Source organism: Panthera leo, chromosome F2 (genome assembly GCF_018350215.1).
Source record: "Panthera leo isolate Ple1 chromosome F2, P.leo_Ple1_pat1.1, whole genome shotgun sequence".
NCBI lineage: Eukaryota > Metazoa > Chordata > Mammalia > Carnivora > Felidae > Panthera > Panthera leo.
The window spans coordinates 62,173,621-62,191,952 of NC_056695.1; the positions used below are offsets into that span (position 1 = coordinate 62,173,621).

General features: G+C 40.8%; 1 protein-coding gene and 1 long non-coding RNA gene across 3 annotated transcripts in view; one reads left to right on the forward strand and one right to left on the reverse strand.

Annotated features, from left to right (window-relative positions):
• Nucleotides 1–18,332, reverse strand: part of SAMD12 (sterile alpha motif domain containing 12) — a 378,819-nt gene that overhangs the window by 139,192 nt on the left and 221,295 nt on the right. The window lies entirely within an intron of this gene.
• LOC122210745 lies at nucleotides 1,760–15,798 on the forward strand. 2 transcript variants are annotated; one of them, XR_006198213.1, is made up of 4 exons: nucleotides 1,760–1,844; nucleotides 4,656–5,172; nucleotides 12,452–12,589; nucleotides 15,134–15,798. It is a non-coding gene; the product is annotated as an uncharacterized LOC122210745 (long non-coding RNA). The 2 variants fall into 2 exon arrangements; XR_006198212.1 differs by lacking the exons at nucleotides 12,452–12,589; nucleotides 15,134–15,798 and having other exon boundaries at nucleotides 4,656–5,225.

The window sequence follows — 18,332 nt, forward strand, 5'->3', positions numbered from 1 at the left end:
GGCTCAGTGGGTTAAGCATCTGTTGATTTCAGCTCAGGTCATGATCTCATGGTTTGTGGCATTGAGCCCCATGTCGGGCTCTGTGTTGACACAGAGCCCGCTTGAGACTCTCTCTCTCCCTCTCTCTCTGCCCCTCCCCTGCTCACACACGCTCTCTCTCAATAAAGAAAATAAATAATCACACGAAGATTTTTTTCTTGCCATTGCATAGAATTTCAGTGCTGCACACCACTTTCAATCGTATGATTTTGTCATAATTTAACCACCATATTAGCTATTTATATGGTTTCCATTTTACTATTAGCTATTGACCAAATGTTTATGTTTTCCCAAATCTCATCTGCCTAAGCCCTAATTTCCAATACGATGATGTTGGGGGGAGGGCACCTTGTGGGAGGTATTTAGGTTATAAGGCTGGAGCCCTCAGGAAAAAAATTAGCACACTTGTGAGATGAGACACAAGAGATCTTGTTTCTCTCTCTTTACCATGTGAGGACACAGCAAAGAGGTAATCATCTATAAAGTTCCCCACCAGAAACCAAATCAGCTGGCACTTTGATCTTGGCCCTCCCAGCCCAGAACTATGAGAAATAAATTTATTTTGTTTAAGCTACCCAGTCTATGGTATTTTTGTTGTAACAACTCAAACTAAGACATTATTCTTTCAATATCAAGAAAAGAGCTGTTTATTCACACTTCCTTTCCCTGCTTCTTCCCCATAATCCATTCTTGCTTTTTCTGTCCATCTCTGCCATGGGAGGCTGACCCCCTGAGGAGTGCATTACCTGTGACCCTCTGCCTTCTGATCTCTGGTTGTGTTTAGCTAGTTAGAGGCACCAGTGGGAAGCAGTAGACAGGAGGTTTGACCGTTCTCTCCTTCCCTCCCTGTGTGGAACCGGTGCTTGTGGTAATGGCTGCACCTCTCACAAGGTTCTCTGGTCAGCTGACCCCTCTTCCATGGCTCCAGCTCTCTGTACCCTTCAGCAGAAGCTGTTGTTAGTCGCTAGGTGACTCAACCCCAGTAGGTTCCTTTAACCTCTGCTATGTCAGTGCTTCCTTAAATTACCTTTAGATTGCCATCTCACCAGTATGGACAGCTTCAATGAACAACTTGTACATGACATGGTATAACCCTGTGGAGATCACTTATTTATAAAAAGTGTAACAAAGTCAATATCATGTAACCCATTCCAAATAATGGGAGGCTTACCACAGGTAAAATACTTACACGAAACTTAATAAAATAGAAGAATGGTCTAGATTCTAGAAACTTCTTCCTTGATTTTCAGAAAGTCTCTCAGTGAATTTCCTTCAATTCTCTTCTCTGTGTAATGTTCGCAAACCACATGCTTTCCCCCTTCCTGCAGCCTTTGCTCACGCTGTTACCCTAGATGGAGCATCCTTCACTTTCCCCTTTATTCTAAGCTCCACCTGAAGCCCTATTTCCTTCCTGAATTTTTAGAGCCCACACCCACCCTTCCTCACAATTGCTGGATCTGTGGTACTCAACATGGTAGCTGGGAGCCACATATGGCTACTTCAATTTAGGTCAATTAAAGTTAAGTTATAAATTCAGTTTCTTAGTCATACTAGCCACATTTCAAGTACTCAATAGCCACATGTGGCTGGTGGCTATTGTACTCAACAGTACAGGTCTAGAGCATTTCCATTTCAGGAAGTTCTATTGGACAGGGCTATTCTAGAGCACTTAATTATGTAGGATTCCAAAGAGCATTATATCACAAATACCCTTGTACTGTTCTTTTGTTGTAGGGTCAAGAATACTAGGGAATAACAAGGAAGAGCCTGTCTTCTTCATTCTCAGTCCTAGCAGTGCTGGCACAGTAAGTACAGCTGCTGACTTGGGTAATGACCATGACGATTTTCTCAGAACACTAAAACGCAAAGAACTATTAATGACTGAAGCAATGGTATAACAAGGGTATCATGGGACAACCTGCCGGTAGTGGTAGGTAGGGATTCTTCTAATCCCACAAAAACAGAGGCATCCTATACAATGTCCTCCTTATGTACTCACAAAGAACCCATCTATAATATTAGCAATGAGTCTTCAATAAGATAAATAGTCTGATTAAATGAAGTCATCAAAAGAACTCAAGTGCATAGCTATATATAGAAGCTTCCATACCATCCTCTAGACTTGTTCACAGACAATGAAAAACTGTCTTAAGATACTGGTACACTTTTGAGTGTGATTCTGGTTGACAAACTGGCCTCTGTCAAAAGCAATTTAATGGAAGTGATAAAGCTATATATTCTACACAATGGCCTCTCTCATCTCTCTGCCTTGGGATGATTGCAGAATTTTAGCAAAAATTCAGTGTTTGACTTAATGGAATAGGCTTATGAAATACATATTTCAGCCTTATGCTAATCTCTGGCAAGAATGTCTTCTTAGATATGGATCCACTTCCTATCTTTTATTCAGATCTGTGCTAATAATCACTTGGCAAAAATCTCTTCTAATCCGCATAGCAACCCTGTGACCGAGGTATCTTTGTTCTGATTTTACAGCACAGAAAACTTGCTTCCAGAAAGGATATGTCATTTGCCTAAAGTTAAATAGATAGCGAGGGACAGAGCTGGGATAACAACTCAGATTTTTCGACTATAAATGTGCTTTGAGTCACTCTGTGACAGTTCACCAGGGCATCGACAGAGGTGATGCTGTGGTTGGAGGGCATGGCAGGGTGGCACCGTTTTGTGATCGCTCTCCTCAGCACAGCTTCTTGTCCCTCCCAAGGTCTCTTCTGATGTTCATTTGAACAAAACACCTGAAGACACTCAGGAGATGCACAAAAGCTGACAGGCGGCTCAGTGAAGGAAGCACACCCAGGGCACTTGGAGTTTGCCCCTCGTGCTCTCTTATTTGACGTACAACAAAACCTGTTGTGAGTAAAAGGCAGGAACTCTTGGTGGTCAAGCCAATGCACCACCCGCATGGCATCCTTGACACATATTTGGACGACTCCTCAATTTTACTGTTCGGTGCACATCCCACATGAGACCTTCATACTCAGATATCTAACTGCTTTCTTCAATGTTTCAAAGGACCTCAAATATAACGTGTTACACACTGACCTCTTCATTCCTATCAAGACTCTGCCTCCCACTCCCCCATCCAGGTTCCTCCGGAGCACAGGCTGGCCCAGTCTGTAGCAGCTCAGACCAGGAATCCTGACTCACCCTCGGTTCTCCCTCTCCTGGCCACATCCAACCCATCCCACACCCTGCGAATCCTACCAGCAGACAGACCTGTCCTCTTTCAGCTCAGGGGCCACCACCCAGTTCTGGTGATCACCTGTCCTCACCTGGATTTCTGCAAGAGTCCCTGGCGGGACTCCCTGGTTCCAGCTCTGCTGTCATCCGACCCATTCTTCTAGTCAGCTGCCATTTTTTTTAAATGTAACTATGATCTCATCACTTCTGTGCTTAAAATCCTTTAATGGCCTCTCACTGCACTTCTTGAGATGCTAATTCCAAATCCTTAAGGTGGCTCCAAGGCCCTATGGATCTGTCCCTTGCTGTGTCCAGGCTACAGAACTCTCTTCAGAGCTCTGCGATCCTACTTGTGGTCTTTGTTCAGTTCTTAGGTAATGCTAAACTCTTCTGTGCCTCAGAGCTTAGCATATGCTTTTCCGTCTGCCTGCTTGCTCTTCCTCTGCTTTCACCTAGGCACCCTCACTTCTCCATCTTGTTACCACTCAAATGTCACTGTTATCCCATGGTCCAACTTAGAGCCTCTCCTTGCATTTTATATTTTTCCTTCACTGCCCTTAACACAATTTTGCACATATCTCCTTTCCTGTGGCTGGAACTCTAGAAAAGGGTATGCTAGCTGAACAATTCTGTAGGGGCAGTGCAGTACAGACCCTCCAGTTAGCTCCCTGACATTAGATAATGGTGACTGTTCTTCCCAGTCTCATGCAATACATACACAGAGTTACAGCAACAAACCCAGCTGGTGTCTCAGACCATGGGCTTTGGAGAAAGCTGGGGCTCAAATCCTCACTCCATCACTTCTCAGACTGGGTGACCTGGTTCAAAAGTCACTTCGATCTTCTGTGCATCAGTTTTTTTGGTCTGCTGAATAGGGACCCCAACAGCTCCCAAAACGACAATGCAGAGTGCCTGGGACAGTGTTGATGAGCAGACAGCACACACTAAATGACAGCGATTACCTCTGTTGTGGCTGTTCACCTTGGCCTCATATGGGACTAAGTACCCTGGGTTTCAGAACCAATTCTGATAAGACTTGGATAAAAGTCTAAGTTTTGGGAATAATCACAGGACTGAAGACTCCTTGAGGGCAGGAGCTATCTGGGGCTTAGCAGGTATCTATAATGTAATAAAAGCTCAATAAACGCTTATCCAAATACTCCATAAACTGCCCTGATAGGGTCTGGGGGGGGCTCCAATCCTACCTTTAGAGATGCCCATCACCTTATCCTCTCCACTGGGGCAGTGTTGGGAGGGGGGGGGCGTTTCAGCCAGAGTCAACATGCTCAACATCCATATCAAGGGACCAGGATATCAATTCTTTTTCAACCTTTTCTTTCTAAGCCCAGGGCTTGAATCGGATAGGTTCCCTGGAGTCTAAGTAATAATTATTTCAATTATCTTTACTGTCACAGCACTTAGAAGCTACCAGGAGCTATTTTAAGGATGAGGAAACTCAAGTACTGGCAGTTCCTAACCCCAGTGCCGGGTTAACCCAGGGGACCAATTGACTCCCAGTACAACTGTTTCTCACTGCAGAAACTGCCAAGCCATCATAATTTTAGCTCATATTATGACGCAGAGAAGAAAACAAAAGGATGATTTATTTGAAAATTAAAATTGTGCCTATTTTATGGACTCTGTAAGCTGTTGGAAACTCAATTTTCGAGCCCTTTGAACTCAGCGTTGCCTCCAGATTATTTAAGGCAACCAGACAGCCACCACCACTACCACCAAAACAGAGGAGTTAAAAGTCTGCTTGAATCACAGGACGGACAATGGCAGTGCATGTGAGGGACCCAGTGTTGTAGCACAAGACCTGAGCTACTCTTCGCACCCACAGGGATTTTGCCGCAGCGTGGGTGATTAAGGACTTCACATCTGTGGCTGTGCGCCCACCAGAAAGTCTAAATCAAAGTTTCCTCGTGTCAGGTGCGTATCGGCACCCATTTCCACCCTTTCAATAAAGCAGAGAATTGCTTCCACTGCCCTTGTTTTTTTCCTGAAGAGAATTCAAGATAACACTTACAGCTCTCAGTCTGTGTTCTGGAAAAGAGGGTAGAAGGCCTTAGCACCAGTGTGCCAGCCTTCTGGAAATGGAACATAATTTGCTCATGCCAAAAAGATTTTGGTGAGGCTTTGGCAGCTAGCCTATTTGTGTCAAGGATTACACTGCTTATCACTGAGTCCCAATACCTAGCCTGATGTGCAGTACATACTCAAAAGTTGATGAATGGGTGAATAAGTATGTTTATTCCATTTCAACGGGTGCTTTTACAGTGTTAGATACATAGACCATACTCAGTAAGAAATCCTTTAAAAAATATGAAGGGAAAGATTAGGTAGCATTTAAATGTTGCACCCGCCAATTAGCATTTTGGAAAGGCAAATAAAGACACACAAATGGTTCAAATATGACCCTGGTACTTTCTTAAAGTCTGAAGGGATTGTGGTAGTGGGTATCCCTCACTTCTCTGCTCTAGCATACATAGGTGCACGTGTCTAAACCGACACCCTCAAATACATATCCCGATGTGCACCTAGATAACGTCTACACAGGAAAACAACCGTTCACACATTTGTTAGTCACGGCTTTGTTTACGCAGTGCTTCTACAGGGAGGAAGGAGTAAACACTCGTGAGCCTTTTAAACTGCTGAAAGAGACATTTTTCAGTGCATTGCGTGAACAAATGTGATGAGTCCAAGTCCCTACTAAGAAATTCAAGCCTGGAGAACTGGATAAATAAATATAAATGAATTCATTTGACTGAGTGACATTTTCATTTAATTAAAGCAGAAAATCAGTTCCAAAACGAATGATTATCCCAGACAAAGAAGCAGAAACTGGTCCTTAATTAATAAATTTCTAATAGTTCTTCTGTGGACTGAGTAGTCTTTAGGGGAGAAGTACACTGGGGAGAAAAAAGAGGGAACTAGAGAGGGATAAGCCAGAAGACAATGCATATTTAAACTTTTAGAAATAGAAAATTAGAGACCATTTATTTATGCTTTCACACATGCCAAATCCTGCTAGACCAAAAGTATTACAGTCAAACTCTCTGTGTAACAAAACAAATATTCAAGTCTCAGGAAAGGATCAATTTAAAAAAAAACAACAAACAAATCCAGGTCAATGAAATTTGTTCTGTTATTATGTCATCTCTTCCTCCTTTCCATGGCATGATCAAATGACAAAAGAAAAACCAAGTTTCATGATACTTAGAAGGATAATAGCTACATGTGTAGTTTACAGTAAGCATGAACCATGACAACCAACCAATGGGATAGAAATGGGACAAACCAAAACATATACTATAGTGCTTCTCACGTATTTTCAGAACCCCCCCACACTGCCTTCATCAATGCTTCGTGTTTAATAGTTTTTAGTGCTAAACATCTGTGCTGTTTCTCCGACATAACATGGAAAGCGGGAGACTTCAGATGGATATATCAAAGCCACACCACCTCTTACATAGCAGACACTTGAAACCTTTGAGGTCACTGTTAATAATTTTCTGTGCATTCATTTATTTTGAATCAATTTCCATTAAATCAATTAAAATGCCAGCTGGCAAAATTTCATGTCATTGATCCAACAAGGTTCAGATTACTTGGGGGTATGTGGGGGCATCAGGAAATGCTAGGCTGGCATCTCTGCTTCATTATGTCATCAAATAGGGAGACAAATTTCTTATTGTCACAATATCTTGGGTATGCAGGAGGGGCTTAGCAAAAACATACACCTACCATTCCTAGCAGCCCAGAATAATGGGAAATGGAGGATGGAGAGTGAAAACTATGTGTGATAAGCAAGGCATTAAGTGAAACCTTTCATGTGAATAGTCTCAAGCAGTAATTTTTAAAAGTACACTGGTGTCAAGAGGTTTTTTGTAAAAGAAAAAATGTATCTTTGGAAGAACTGAGACTTAACAGCAGGCAGGTAGGGCAGCAAGAAAGAGCACTGGTTTTGGAAATGACTAGTTATCTCTCCCCCTGTGATGGTTAATTTTATGTGTCAACTTGACCAGGCCAGGGGGTACCCATATATTTGGTCAAACATTATTCTGAGTGTGTCTGGGATGGTGTCTTTGGATGAGATTAACATTTGAATAGGTAGAAGTAAAGCAGTTTGCTGTCTCCAATGTGGGTGGGCCTCATCCAATCAGTTGAATGTCTGAAAAGAACAACAAGGCTGATCCTCCCTCAAGTTAAAGGGGATCCTTTCTGCCCATTTTGAGTTAGGGCATGGGTTTTTCCCTGTCTTCGGGCTCTAACTGAAACACTGGCTCTTCTTGGATTTTTAGACTGCTGGTTTTTAAACTAGAATACCACTGGCTCTCCTATGACAACAAGACCCTGGGACTTCTCAGCCTCCACAACTATGAGAGCCAATTCCTTATAGTAAGCCTCTCTCTCCTCATATATGACTAAAATATTAAACATCTATCTCCTAATGGCTCTGTTTCTCTGGAGAACCCTGACTAATATGTGCACTTTTAAATTGTGACCTTGAACAGGCACTGCAGCTCTCTGGGCTAAGTCTCTTTATCTATAGAATGGGGTTCATGATATCCATCTTACAAAATTATTGTGGGGACTAAATATAGAATTCAAAATGCCAAGTGTGCAAATAGGTGCACAATCAATATTAGCTCCAGGCTTCGCTTTTGTGATAAATTGAAGATTTGGTAACTTGTGCCCTTGTATGGAAATACAGTATCTGATGCTGATGTTAAATAGTAATGATTTTGAAACGGTTGCCAAACTTTATAAAACCTCGACGGTTTCAAATATGGATCCCTGAACTGTTCCTTGTGAGCTGAAGCAGCCACTTTGTTTTCTCTTCTCCCGCCTTCTATTTGTAGAGGAGGTCCTACCAGAACAGCTTTGACAGCGTCATCTTTAACCTGTCTTGCACAGGAAATGGTGGGAGTCTTGGCGTAAAGTACCTTCTTTACTGCCCTGTCGGACTGCCCAAGAGAACCCATCTCATTTTGCCGCAGGGAAATGGGAGAGATGGGATTTCAGTCGCTGTCTCTTGGGAAGGATGGAGGGTGGGCCAGTTTCTTAGACCTTGAGGACATCACCTGCAAGGTTAGGTGGCTATGTAGGACGGGATCCACTCCATTGTGGGCTTTACTATGAGATGTTCTCATTTACCCCAAGAGCTGAAGACTTTCTCTGAGTTTACCTGGTCATTAAGCCCAAACGAGCTTTACTCATGCTGTGCCTGGTACACTGCACATGTGGAATCTGCAATGTGTTGGGTAATGGCCCTTAAGCTTTCATCTGCATAAACATCATGTGGGGGTAAAGCTGTGGAAAATCATACTGATGCCTGGACTGGAGAGCCTAATTCCACAAGCTCTGGAGGAAGGTCCAAGAATCTAGAGTTGTGAAGAAGCATGAAGAAAAGTCTGCCGCAGGGAACATGGATTTGGGGGAGGAGAATGTGGTGCAGAGAAGTGAGGGATGATCCTTTACAACCGTCTTCTTTACTGTTCCTCGATCTATCACCACGGGTTGTCTGGTCTCTTGAGTTGACTTCTCTCCACTCTCTCTTGCCACCACCCTCCTTCAGGCTGCCATCATCTCCTGCACAGATTAATGCAAGAGCTGCCTCACAGGAGTCCTGCCTCCAGTCTTGTCCCTCTTCAGGGCATGTGCTCATCTTTTGTTATACAAAGCTCATCAGGATGGTCTCTGGTTCAAACCTTTTAGTGGCCCGCCACTGTCTCTAAATTACTTAGGAGAGCAAATACAGAGCGTGTTCACTTCACCCCGGCCCCTCTTAGTCTTGCCTCTCACCACCAGCTCCCCTCCCTCTCATGCTCTCCACCTTCTAACCAAATGAGCCTTCTGTCCAGCCTTCCACGTGTTTCTGGGATGCACCAAGCTTCCTCTTCAATGTTGGCAACAGAACAGGCTGTTGCCTCCAACTGGGACATTTTTTCTTTCCATAGTCTCAAAGCCGACCTGCCCTACTCCCCTGCTACATCTCCTGAGGGAGATTTTCCTGACCACTCAGAGTCAGGGAGGTCCCGGCTGCTTACAGCTCCCAAAGCATAAATAACATCCCCTTTTGGATCATTCACCATGCTACAAAAGATAATTTGTTTGGAAGTGTCTTCTCCATTGAAATGTAAAATCTGTACATCTGAGAACTATGTCTCTCTTGCTTACTGAATTTCACCAACACCCAGTAAAGTTCAGGCACTCAGTAAATACAGATTTTTTTTTTTTTAAGTAAATATAAGTGTTACACCATGGTATGTCTCTCTGAGACTCATTTTGGCCATTTTATATATTTGTTTGATGACTAAATAGAAAATTAACACGCCCTAACTAAATAGCTGACTCAGTTCAGAGGTCACTGCCTCTTGTAATCTTTCCTAACATATTCTTTCTGGTTTGGATGCACTTCCTACACGATCCTTGAATTCTATGTTTACAACTCTGTTGTGTCTCTTTCACTTGACTTCCACATCAAGGATTATTGTATCCATCCCTGTATCCTTAACACACAGCATGGAGTGCAGGGTTCATGGTATACACTGAATGAATCGCTGTGTAATTGCTACTACATAAAGGGATGAAAAAAGGGATACTAATAATGAAGGGGTTATTTCAGAGAAGCAGAGAAGATTTTGACACGTGGCTGGAGCACAAGGTTGGAGCAATCACAGTGTAGCCTACATGTGATGACTCCTGGAGATGGCAGGCAGAAACATGGATGCAATGAGAATCTTGAATATCTAAGCTCTGTAGAGTTTTGCTCTAGGCACTGAGAATTGGTGGTCCCAAAGAAAAGGCCATAGGAAAGCAGGCAATATATAATATTAGGGACAGAAATTCTAAAACATGCAGATGGTATATTTATCTGTTTCCTCTTGGAGAAGCCAAGGCAGCTCAGGGCATCCCTGAAATTGGCTTTGATTTTCTCTCCTCAGGTCCACATGCCATTGTCCTACTACAGCTGCCTTTTAAATGAAGCCCATAGGAGATTCGAACACCACAGAACCCAAATCTCAGGATTTAGCCTTCCCCTCAAGAAAGGAATCCAATGTTAGTTGTGGAAAACAAATGCCAATACAGTATCAGTTGTTCAAGATCCTTCAAATGCACAGTCAAACCACAAGGTGAAATAACAATGCAATCCCATGGCTATCTTGAATTGCTCAAACAAAAAAAACATCAAATGTATCTTTAACTTCACCCAGGACATTTATTTTTTATTTATTTATTTTTTTAAAGTTTATTTTTGAGACAGAGAGAGACAGAGCATGAACGGGGGAGGGTCAGAGAGAGAGGGAGACACAGAATCCGAAACAGGCTCCAGGCTCTGAGCTGTCAGCACAGAGCTCGACGCGGGGCTTGAACTAACTGACCACGAGATCATGACCTGAGCCGAAGTCGGCCGCTTAACCGACTGAGCCACCCAGGTGCCCCTTCACCCAGGACATTTAAATGTCAATAGCAAAGAAGTCAATAGCAAAGAATTTTTAAGTTAGTGATTTCTGCAGAGGCAGACATAAATATTTGGAGTTTTGGGGGTTCCCTAATGGTTACTTTTCAGAATGCGAAAATGCCATAAAAAATGGAGTCATGCAGAAGTAGTGACAAATAATTCCTCATAGAACATGTCCAAATTAAATAATTACACTGGTTAGAGGGACCATCAATGCAGTCAGAATAGATATTTTTCTTTCTTTCTTAAAAAAATTTTTCTTAATGTTTATTTGTTTTTCACACACACACACACACACACACACACACACACACACACACACAGCATGGGCGGGAGAAGGGCAGAGAGAGAGGAAGACACAGAATCCAAAGCAGCCTCCAGGCTCTGAGCTGTCAGCATGGAGCCCGACACAGGACTCAAACTCATGAACTGTGAGATCATGACCTGAGCTGAAGTCGAATGCTTAACCAACTGAGCCACCCAGGCGCCCCCAGATATTTTTCTACCATGAAGAATGGAACAGATAAGAAGGGTCCATTTGAAGCCTCACTTCAAACACCAGCCATAATGGAGTCCCATGATGAAAATGAAACAGGGGTGGATGCTAACTAGAGTGTACACATCACAATGCTAACCCCTACTGACACACTGATGTGTGAGCTCAACAATCCCCCAAAGAAGTCTATGTTTAGGCCTTTAAATATAAAGCTGTGACAGAGAGAATTTCTCTGAAAGCTCAAATACTTGATAAAATTAGAACTATTCCTGGCCATACAATTTGTATAACAGGGTATGGGGATTCTGAAATGTGTTGGGGGAAAAGCTCAAGAAGGTAGCAGATTGAGGAAATGCTATCTTGGAGGCAACTTAGAAGTGACATGTGGTTGGCAGGTCCTAATCAAATAACACTGGACGAGCAAGTGGTAATGAAAGACCCCAATTATAGAAGAATAATCTCCATGAAGTCTTAGAAGATTCCTGATCCAACATTCTCATCTACCATGGGCCACTGGGCAATTCCTGGGTCTTAGGAGAAAAGGCTCAACTTATAGTTGCTTGACAGTATCTCTCACATTTAAAATTGAAAATAGTGGGCCAAAAGACTCAAGGAAGGAGTGGCTTATATATTTAAGAGCCCCTTGAAAAAGGTATATTTAAGAGCCATTGCCATCAAGTTTACTAGTCAAAATAATACAAAAAGATCACAAAGGAATAAAAGAGATTTTGTGCAATTTTGCTCGTGGAAGATTCAAAATAGCTTTGTAGCTACTATTTTTTTTTATTATGAATCTGTAAAAAATTGACATTGTATTTACTTCTTTGAGAAGATTAAGTTGAGAATAGTAAATAAGAGAAAAGTAGAACAATTAATTTTAAATGAGTAAATATATGCAGAGGATCCACTCTCTGCTAAGTACCATGCTAGGCGGTAGGAGAGCAAAGGGAAATCAGAAGACCATGAAGTTGTCCATGTTCTATAGGGGAGATGGAGAGATCTCATGCTACCTTGCCTTTGTATAGGCTCCTCCTCTGCCTCATGCCAGCCCTTGGCCATCTACCAAAACTTGTATCTTGCAAGATCTAGTTCATGTATTATACCTTTGGCATGTTTTCCTTTACCCCACCTATTCCCAGGTGAGGCTAGGTTCCAGTTCCGTGGCATTACTACACATCTATGCATTTCTATAGGGGCATATACATCCTATCCTCATTGCTAGACTGAGTGTTCCTTTCTAACCCCAGTACCACAGAACCTGGTCCTCACTGGATGGAAGTACAAATGGATACTAAATGGATACTATGCAATAAAGACATTATTAGTATGAACAAAGTGCTTAGTAATGAAGAAGAGAGAATGATTGGTTCTGCCTGACAAATGAGGTAAGTCTTCTCAGAAGAGGTTGTATCTCATCAAGACTAGGTCCTTTCATGAGTTTTATTATACCATATTCATAACAACTCTGAAATAGGTCCTATTCCCATTTTTATAACTGAATATTCTTAATCTCTGACAAGTAACTTGCCCAAAGTTAATGCATCTATGAAATGCCCAGAATGGCTTTCTATGGAACGCTAAAAAGTTTAGATTTTATTCTATAGGCATTTGGGAGCCATCAAATGTTTTAAGGAGGGATATAATGTCATCAGAAATATATTACAATTAAGTCTGGCAATAGAAGCAGGAAGTTAATTAAAGGAGAACAAATGGGGCAGAGCAGAGACTAAAGATCAAGTAGCTAGTAGGTTATTCTTACGGCCTGGGAAGGAGCTAAAGAGGAATGGTTTAACACAGTGGCCAGCAGGGTCATGGGGTATGGAATGACTGGAAACCCATTTAACAGGCAGGAGTCAGAAGGTTTGGTCACTGATTATACGTGCATGGTGAGGGAAAAGGTGTAATCACAGGTCAGGTGACTCTGAACCTTCTACGATAGGTGATGGAATGAATAATGGCATTATTAAGCTTGAGAAGCAGCACAAGGGTTAAAATAGGCTGGGGAGATGGTCAGAAAGACAATGGAGTCTATTTTGGACATTTTAAATTTGAGATGTCAGTAGAATATTCAGAGTTCACCTTTTAGGGAGATTAAAGATCTGAAGTTTCATAGAGGTCTAAGATGTATTTGAGAGTCACTATGGAGCAAGGGATGGTTAAAAACAATGGCAGTGGACAACATTCTCCAGACAGCATGAATGATGAGAAGAGCTAAGAGGGTCTATTCTCCAGGCGGCATCAACATTCTGGAGTGATACAGGAAGGTGGCTTGCTATCAACCAGAGAAGGAGCCATTAGAAAAAGAGGAGAACCAAGGGAGTCATTATCACGCTCATGCAGACAGATGAGCACCAGGGAGTCAAGGCTCAATGTTGTACAATAATAAGGAAGAAAAGCTGAGTATGAAGACAACGGAATGTGAACACAGATTTGTAACACCAGTGGCACAACTAAATAAAAGACATGGAGAAGACTGGAAACCCAAATAGTGTAATTTGGAAGACCCTAGGAAAGGCCATCAGACATACCTGACATATGCATAAAAGGAAATCTGATTGGCTCAAGTTTTCTTTCCCAGAAGCTGGAAATATTGCTATAATTATGTTCCTCAGAACAAAGACAAAGAAAGCATTTCTTAATGACAATTGAGATGCTAAGAAAAATTTAGTCAAATGAAGCAGTGAACTGTACACATATTTGACCTTGACTTACTTTGAGACAATTTACTAGAAACTCTCAGGAAAACAGAGGCCTCTTACGATGGTGGTAACTCAAGGTAGGGCATTAGGTAAGACTTATACAAAGATGGAATGATTTTCAGAAAGCTTGTAACATTTTTGTATGTATTAAAGCCAGTCTCTAAGACTATTTTTCTTCTTTTATTACCTTAAGAATACTGGCCTGGCAGTTTCTTATGAAATTAGTCATATAATTACAATATGACCCAGCAATGCCATTTCTAGATACTTATTCAATGAAATGAAAACTCATGTTTATACAAAAACCTGTACATGTATGCTTGTAATAGTTTTATGAGTATTTACAAAACTGGAAGCCCAGATGTCCCTCACCTGGAGAATGTGGTATATACAACTGTGGGCTATCCATCCAATGGAATACTAGGCACTTAAAATGAATGAATGGAAGCACACCATAGCTTTGATAAGTCTCAGTGAATTATAGTATGTGAAAGAAGTCCGACTCTACGATTCCATTTATGACATTCTGGAAAAGGCAGAACTAAAGAGACAGAAAACAAAGCACTGGTTGCCAGAGGCTGGGGGTAATGAGAACTTTTATTTTATATCTTGATTGTGGTGGTGGTTATACAACTATATGCATTTGTCAAAAGCTGCAGAGCTATATACTAAAAATGGTGAATTTTACTGTATGTAAATTATACTTTAATTAAAAACAGTAAGAAAAAAAGAATACTGGTCTGGGAATTAGAACAGGGATCTAGTTTCAGTTATGCCACTAACCAGCTGTGTAACCACGAACTATGCTCTAATCCTCTTTGGGTCTTGGAGCCCAAAACTGTAAAATGAAATTGAAAAATTTTTCTCAAAGAGTCTATTGCTATGTTCTACAAAGACTTCCTTCTTTAAGCAATGTGGTGGACCAGATGGCCTATTTCAGATCAGATGGCCTACTTCAGTTGAAGTATCACTGCGGGGGTGACTGGACTAAAATACCCAATCTGTACACATGGTTCTGAAAAGTCTTCTTGGATTAGAAAGTAGTGTTTCTAATTTGTGTCGTTCCAAAAGATGAAGCTCTAGGAAAGTCCTCTGGTCATGCAATTCTTAACTAAAATTTAACACATATATTTGGACAATGTGGAAAAAGTCCTTTGGGAAATGCTAATGTTTAATGAGCTATAAGTGGCCCTGGTAAACAATCATGGTCTTCTTTTTTTCACTTTGTAGGCACTAGTTATAAAGGCATTTGAAGATGGTGGCATTTACTGTCTTCATCTGCTTTATCCTCCAGTCTGGATACTGGTTTCTACTGCCCGAAGTTACTCAACCCTCATCGTTGTGGTTACATTTTTACACTATCCAAGTATTTGTAGCCAAGGAAGACATTGAAAAGTATTCCTGAGATTGAGGGAAGTATTTACAACTCAAAAGGGAAGACACTAAGAATAAATCATAATCTTGATAATGATGTTAAAAGTTTACATTTTTAACCCTGAAGAGCAGGAACCCACAATCTATGGCCCACCAACTATGTCTGTAATAATAAAGTTTTATTGGTATACTGCTATGCTCAATTCATTTAAGATTATCTGTGGTTGTTTTCACATGATGTAGTAGTTGTAATCGATACTGTATAGCCCTTAAAGACTAAAATGTTTACAGGTGGCCCTTTTCAGGAAGAAAAAACAATGTCTGCCAACCCATTTTCATAGAATATGTCATGAACTACGCTATATGGTTTCCACATAAAATTTCAGGACTCATCATAGCACCACCATGAAATAGGAGTTCTTATCGCCATTTGACAGATGAGAGGTACTGAAATGTAATGCATAAAAGTTTGCTGTTGACTCAGATAGACCTGTATAGTGCTTTTTTACTAGCTGTCTGACTTTGTCTGTCATGTAAATTCTTCATCCTCCATTTCCCCATATGTAAGTCGGGGCTAACAACAGTACTGTCAGGAGTTGACGTGACAATTAGCGCAGTGATTTGTATACAGTAAAATTTGAAACTCATTAGCCATATGAGAAAGTCAGCTTTCAGTATCCCTGGGGTGTTTTTCTTCCCACAAACACTGTCCATTATTAAAAAGCTAAGGATGCCCCTCATATGCTTGGTTATGAATTAATTTGATACCATGAACTGTTGCTATTACATAAGGAACGTTTCTCCTGTCTCTCATGAATCAAGAAGAGAATAATGATGTTTCCAGCCCAGTACTGCATTTCCCAAGAGATAACTGGAGGTGCCCTGACATGAGTGAGTTTTCTGCAGGAATGAACAAAGTCATAAGCCCACCAGACTGATATCCTGGCCACTCCATGGACAGGACACAGAAGACTAAAAGGCTGTATGGAGGAAGAAACCGCCTAAATGGGACCCAAGGGAACAACATTTAAAGCAGGGCCAAACATTGATTATGTTTCTTGCAAATGTCAGGTAGTTATAGGGCCACTGTGGATAAAAGAAGGAAAATCAGAGGCCAGTATTTCAGCTGAAGAACAGTTCTGGCTTTAGGTGATAAGCGGTTTTAAAAATTTTTGTCACGATTCAATGATGGTGTCTATTAACTGATATATTTACTATGAATCCCACACACGTTTAAAAAATACCTTAGAGTTTGTTTGTATTTGTCTTTGGGTCAGCATCCAGAAGGAGGAGAGTAAGAAAGAAGGAGGGTAGAAACTTCATATTCCCTGTGTTCAGATGACCCACAGTAACCAGCTAGAGCCCTCATAGTCCTTTTGAGACCGTCTTAGTCCTAAAACGGTTACATGGCTCCTGACCAACTGTGTGTATAGAATCAATAGCTTAAGCCAGTTTTAAAACAGCCATCAAAAAGTTGGAAAAGTAGGCTTAATTATCCACTGTTTCCTTTAGAAACATGTTCAGGGATTTCTAAAAGTTATGTAGCATTCTATAATCTTTGTTTGTACTTATCCAGCATATTATTTCCTACTGATTAATATTTGCAGAGATAAAGAATCAAATATTCAATACTGAACCACGTATCATTCTTATGGTGAATTTCCATACAATATATATGTTATGCCAGTCAGATAACTTGGGTGGAATAGTGTTCCAATTTTTATTATAGCCAACATAGACCCCAAATATTTTAAGCCTACCCCAGCTGTCTTTAGAACTTCTATTATCAGTGATTAAAAACAACTTGTCAATTTTTTTTGTTTTGTGTTTTTCAAAAAGAAACCATCATTTCACTAAGGCTATAGATTTTCTAAAGTCTGCCTGGCATGAAATGAGTCTGAACATTAACATGTAAAGGACAAGCAATAAAAAAGGTAATATGAGTGCAGACAAAATATCGAAGAGCTGGAGAACGTGATCTCTCCTAAAAGGAGTGGAATGAGAGAATGCAAAAGGCACAGCTTTTCAAAGCTAAAGAAAGTGACAAGAACTGAATTGAAAAGGCTGAACTTAGCATTACCTTCCCAGAACACAAACATATATTTAGCTTAATAGACTTGAGTAGTATCTCAGGAAAAATCTTATATATTATGCATCTAGGGCAATGAAAGCTGTAGAAAATGATTTTGCAAAGCAAACACACTGCAGGCTGACAGTAGCAGAGGGAAAAAAAAAAGAGTCCAAGGCACATGGGAGGAGTTTAGGTCTCATTTTCTACATATCATCACAGGAGGAAAACAAAAGAGAAGAGGAAGCCTGACGTTGAACAGAACCTGGCAGAACGATACACGTGATTGAAGTTTAAAAATGTGCATGTGTTTTCTGATTATAACCATAATACAGATTCAAACTAGAAAACTTGGAAAATATGTTAAAAAAAATAAACAAAATCACCCACGATCCCACCACCTACAGAGAACCATTATCAAAATATTGGCACATTCACTGGCATCCCTTTTTCTGTGTACAATAAAAATATGTTCTTTCTAAGAAATTTGGTTCATATTGTAAATACGAAATTTTTACATGGTCTTCCCCCTCCCACCACTTCCTACTACTTCTTGAGCACTTCCCCATGTTGTCAAATATTTTGTGAAGATTTCATTCTAATGACTGCATTGTATTTTATCTCATGAGTTTCAGCAGACTTACTTGTTTCTTTCCATATTGCTGAAGCTCTAGGCTGTTCATAATTTTTCAGTTTTATAAATAGCACTGGGGATGGACTTTCTTGTAATAAATCTCTGAATCTCTATTTACTTCTTCAAAGAAACCAAAAAGTATATCAGGATGTCAGATTCAGATTTAAATCACTCAGTGTACTTGTACCTATAAATTTACCACTGGATACCTCTGGAGACAAATGCGAATAATGCGTATCAAATAAACACACTGTTTTCATATCACTCAAAGTCTGTATTCATCCTTGAAGAGCGGTCATCTTCAGGCAGTACATCGCTTTCTCTAGGCAAATGGTCTATTACTGGGTTATAAT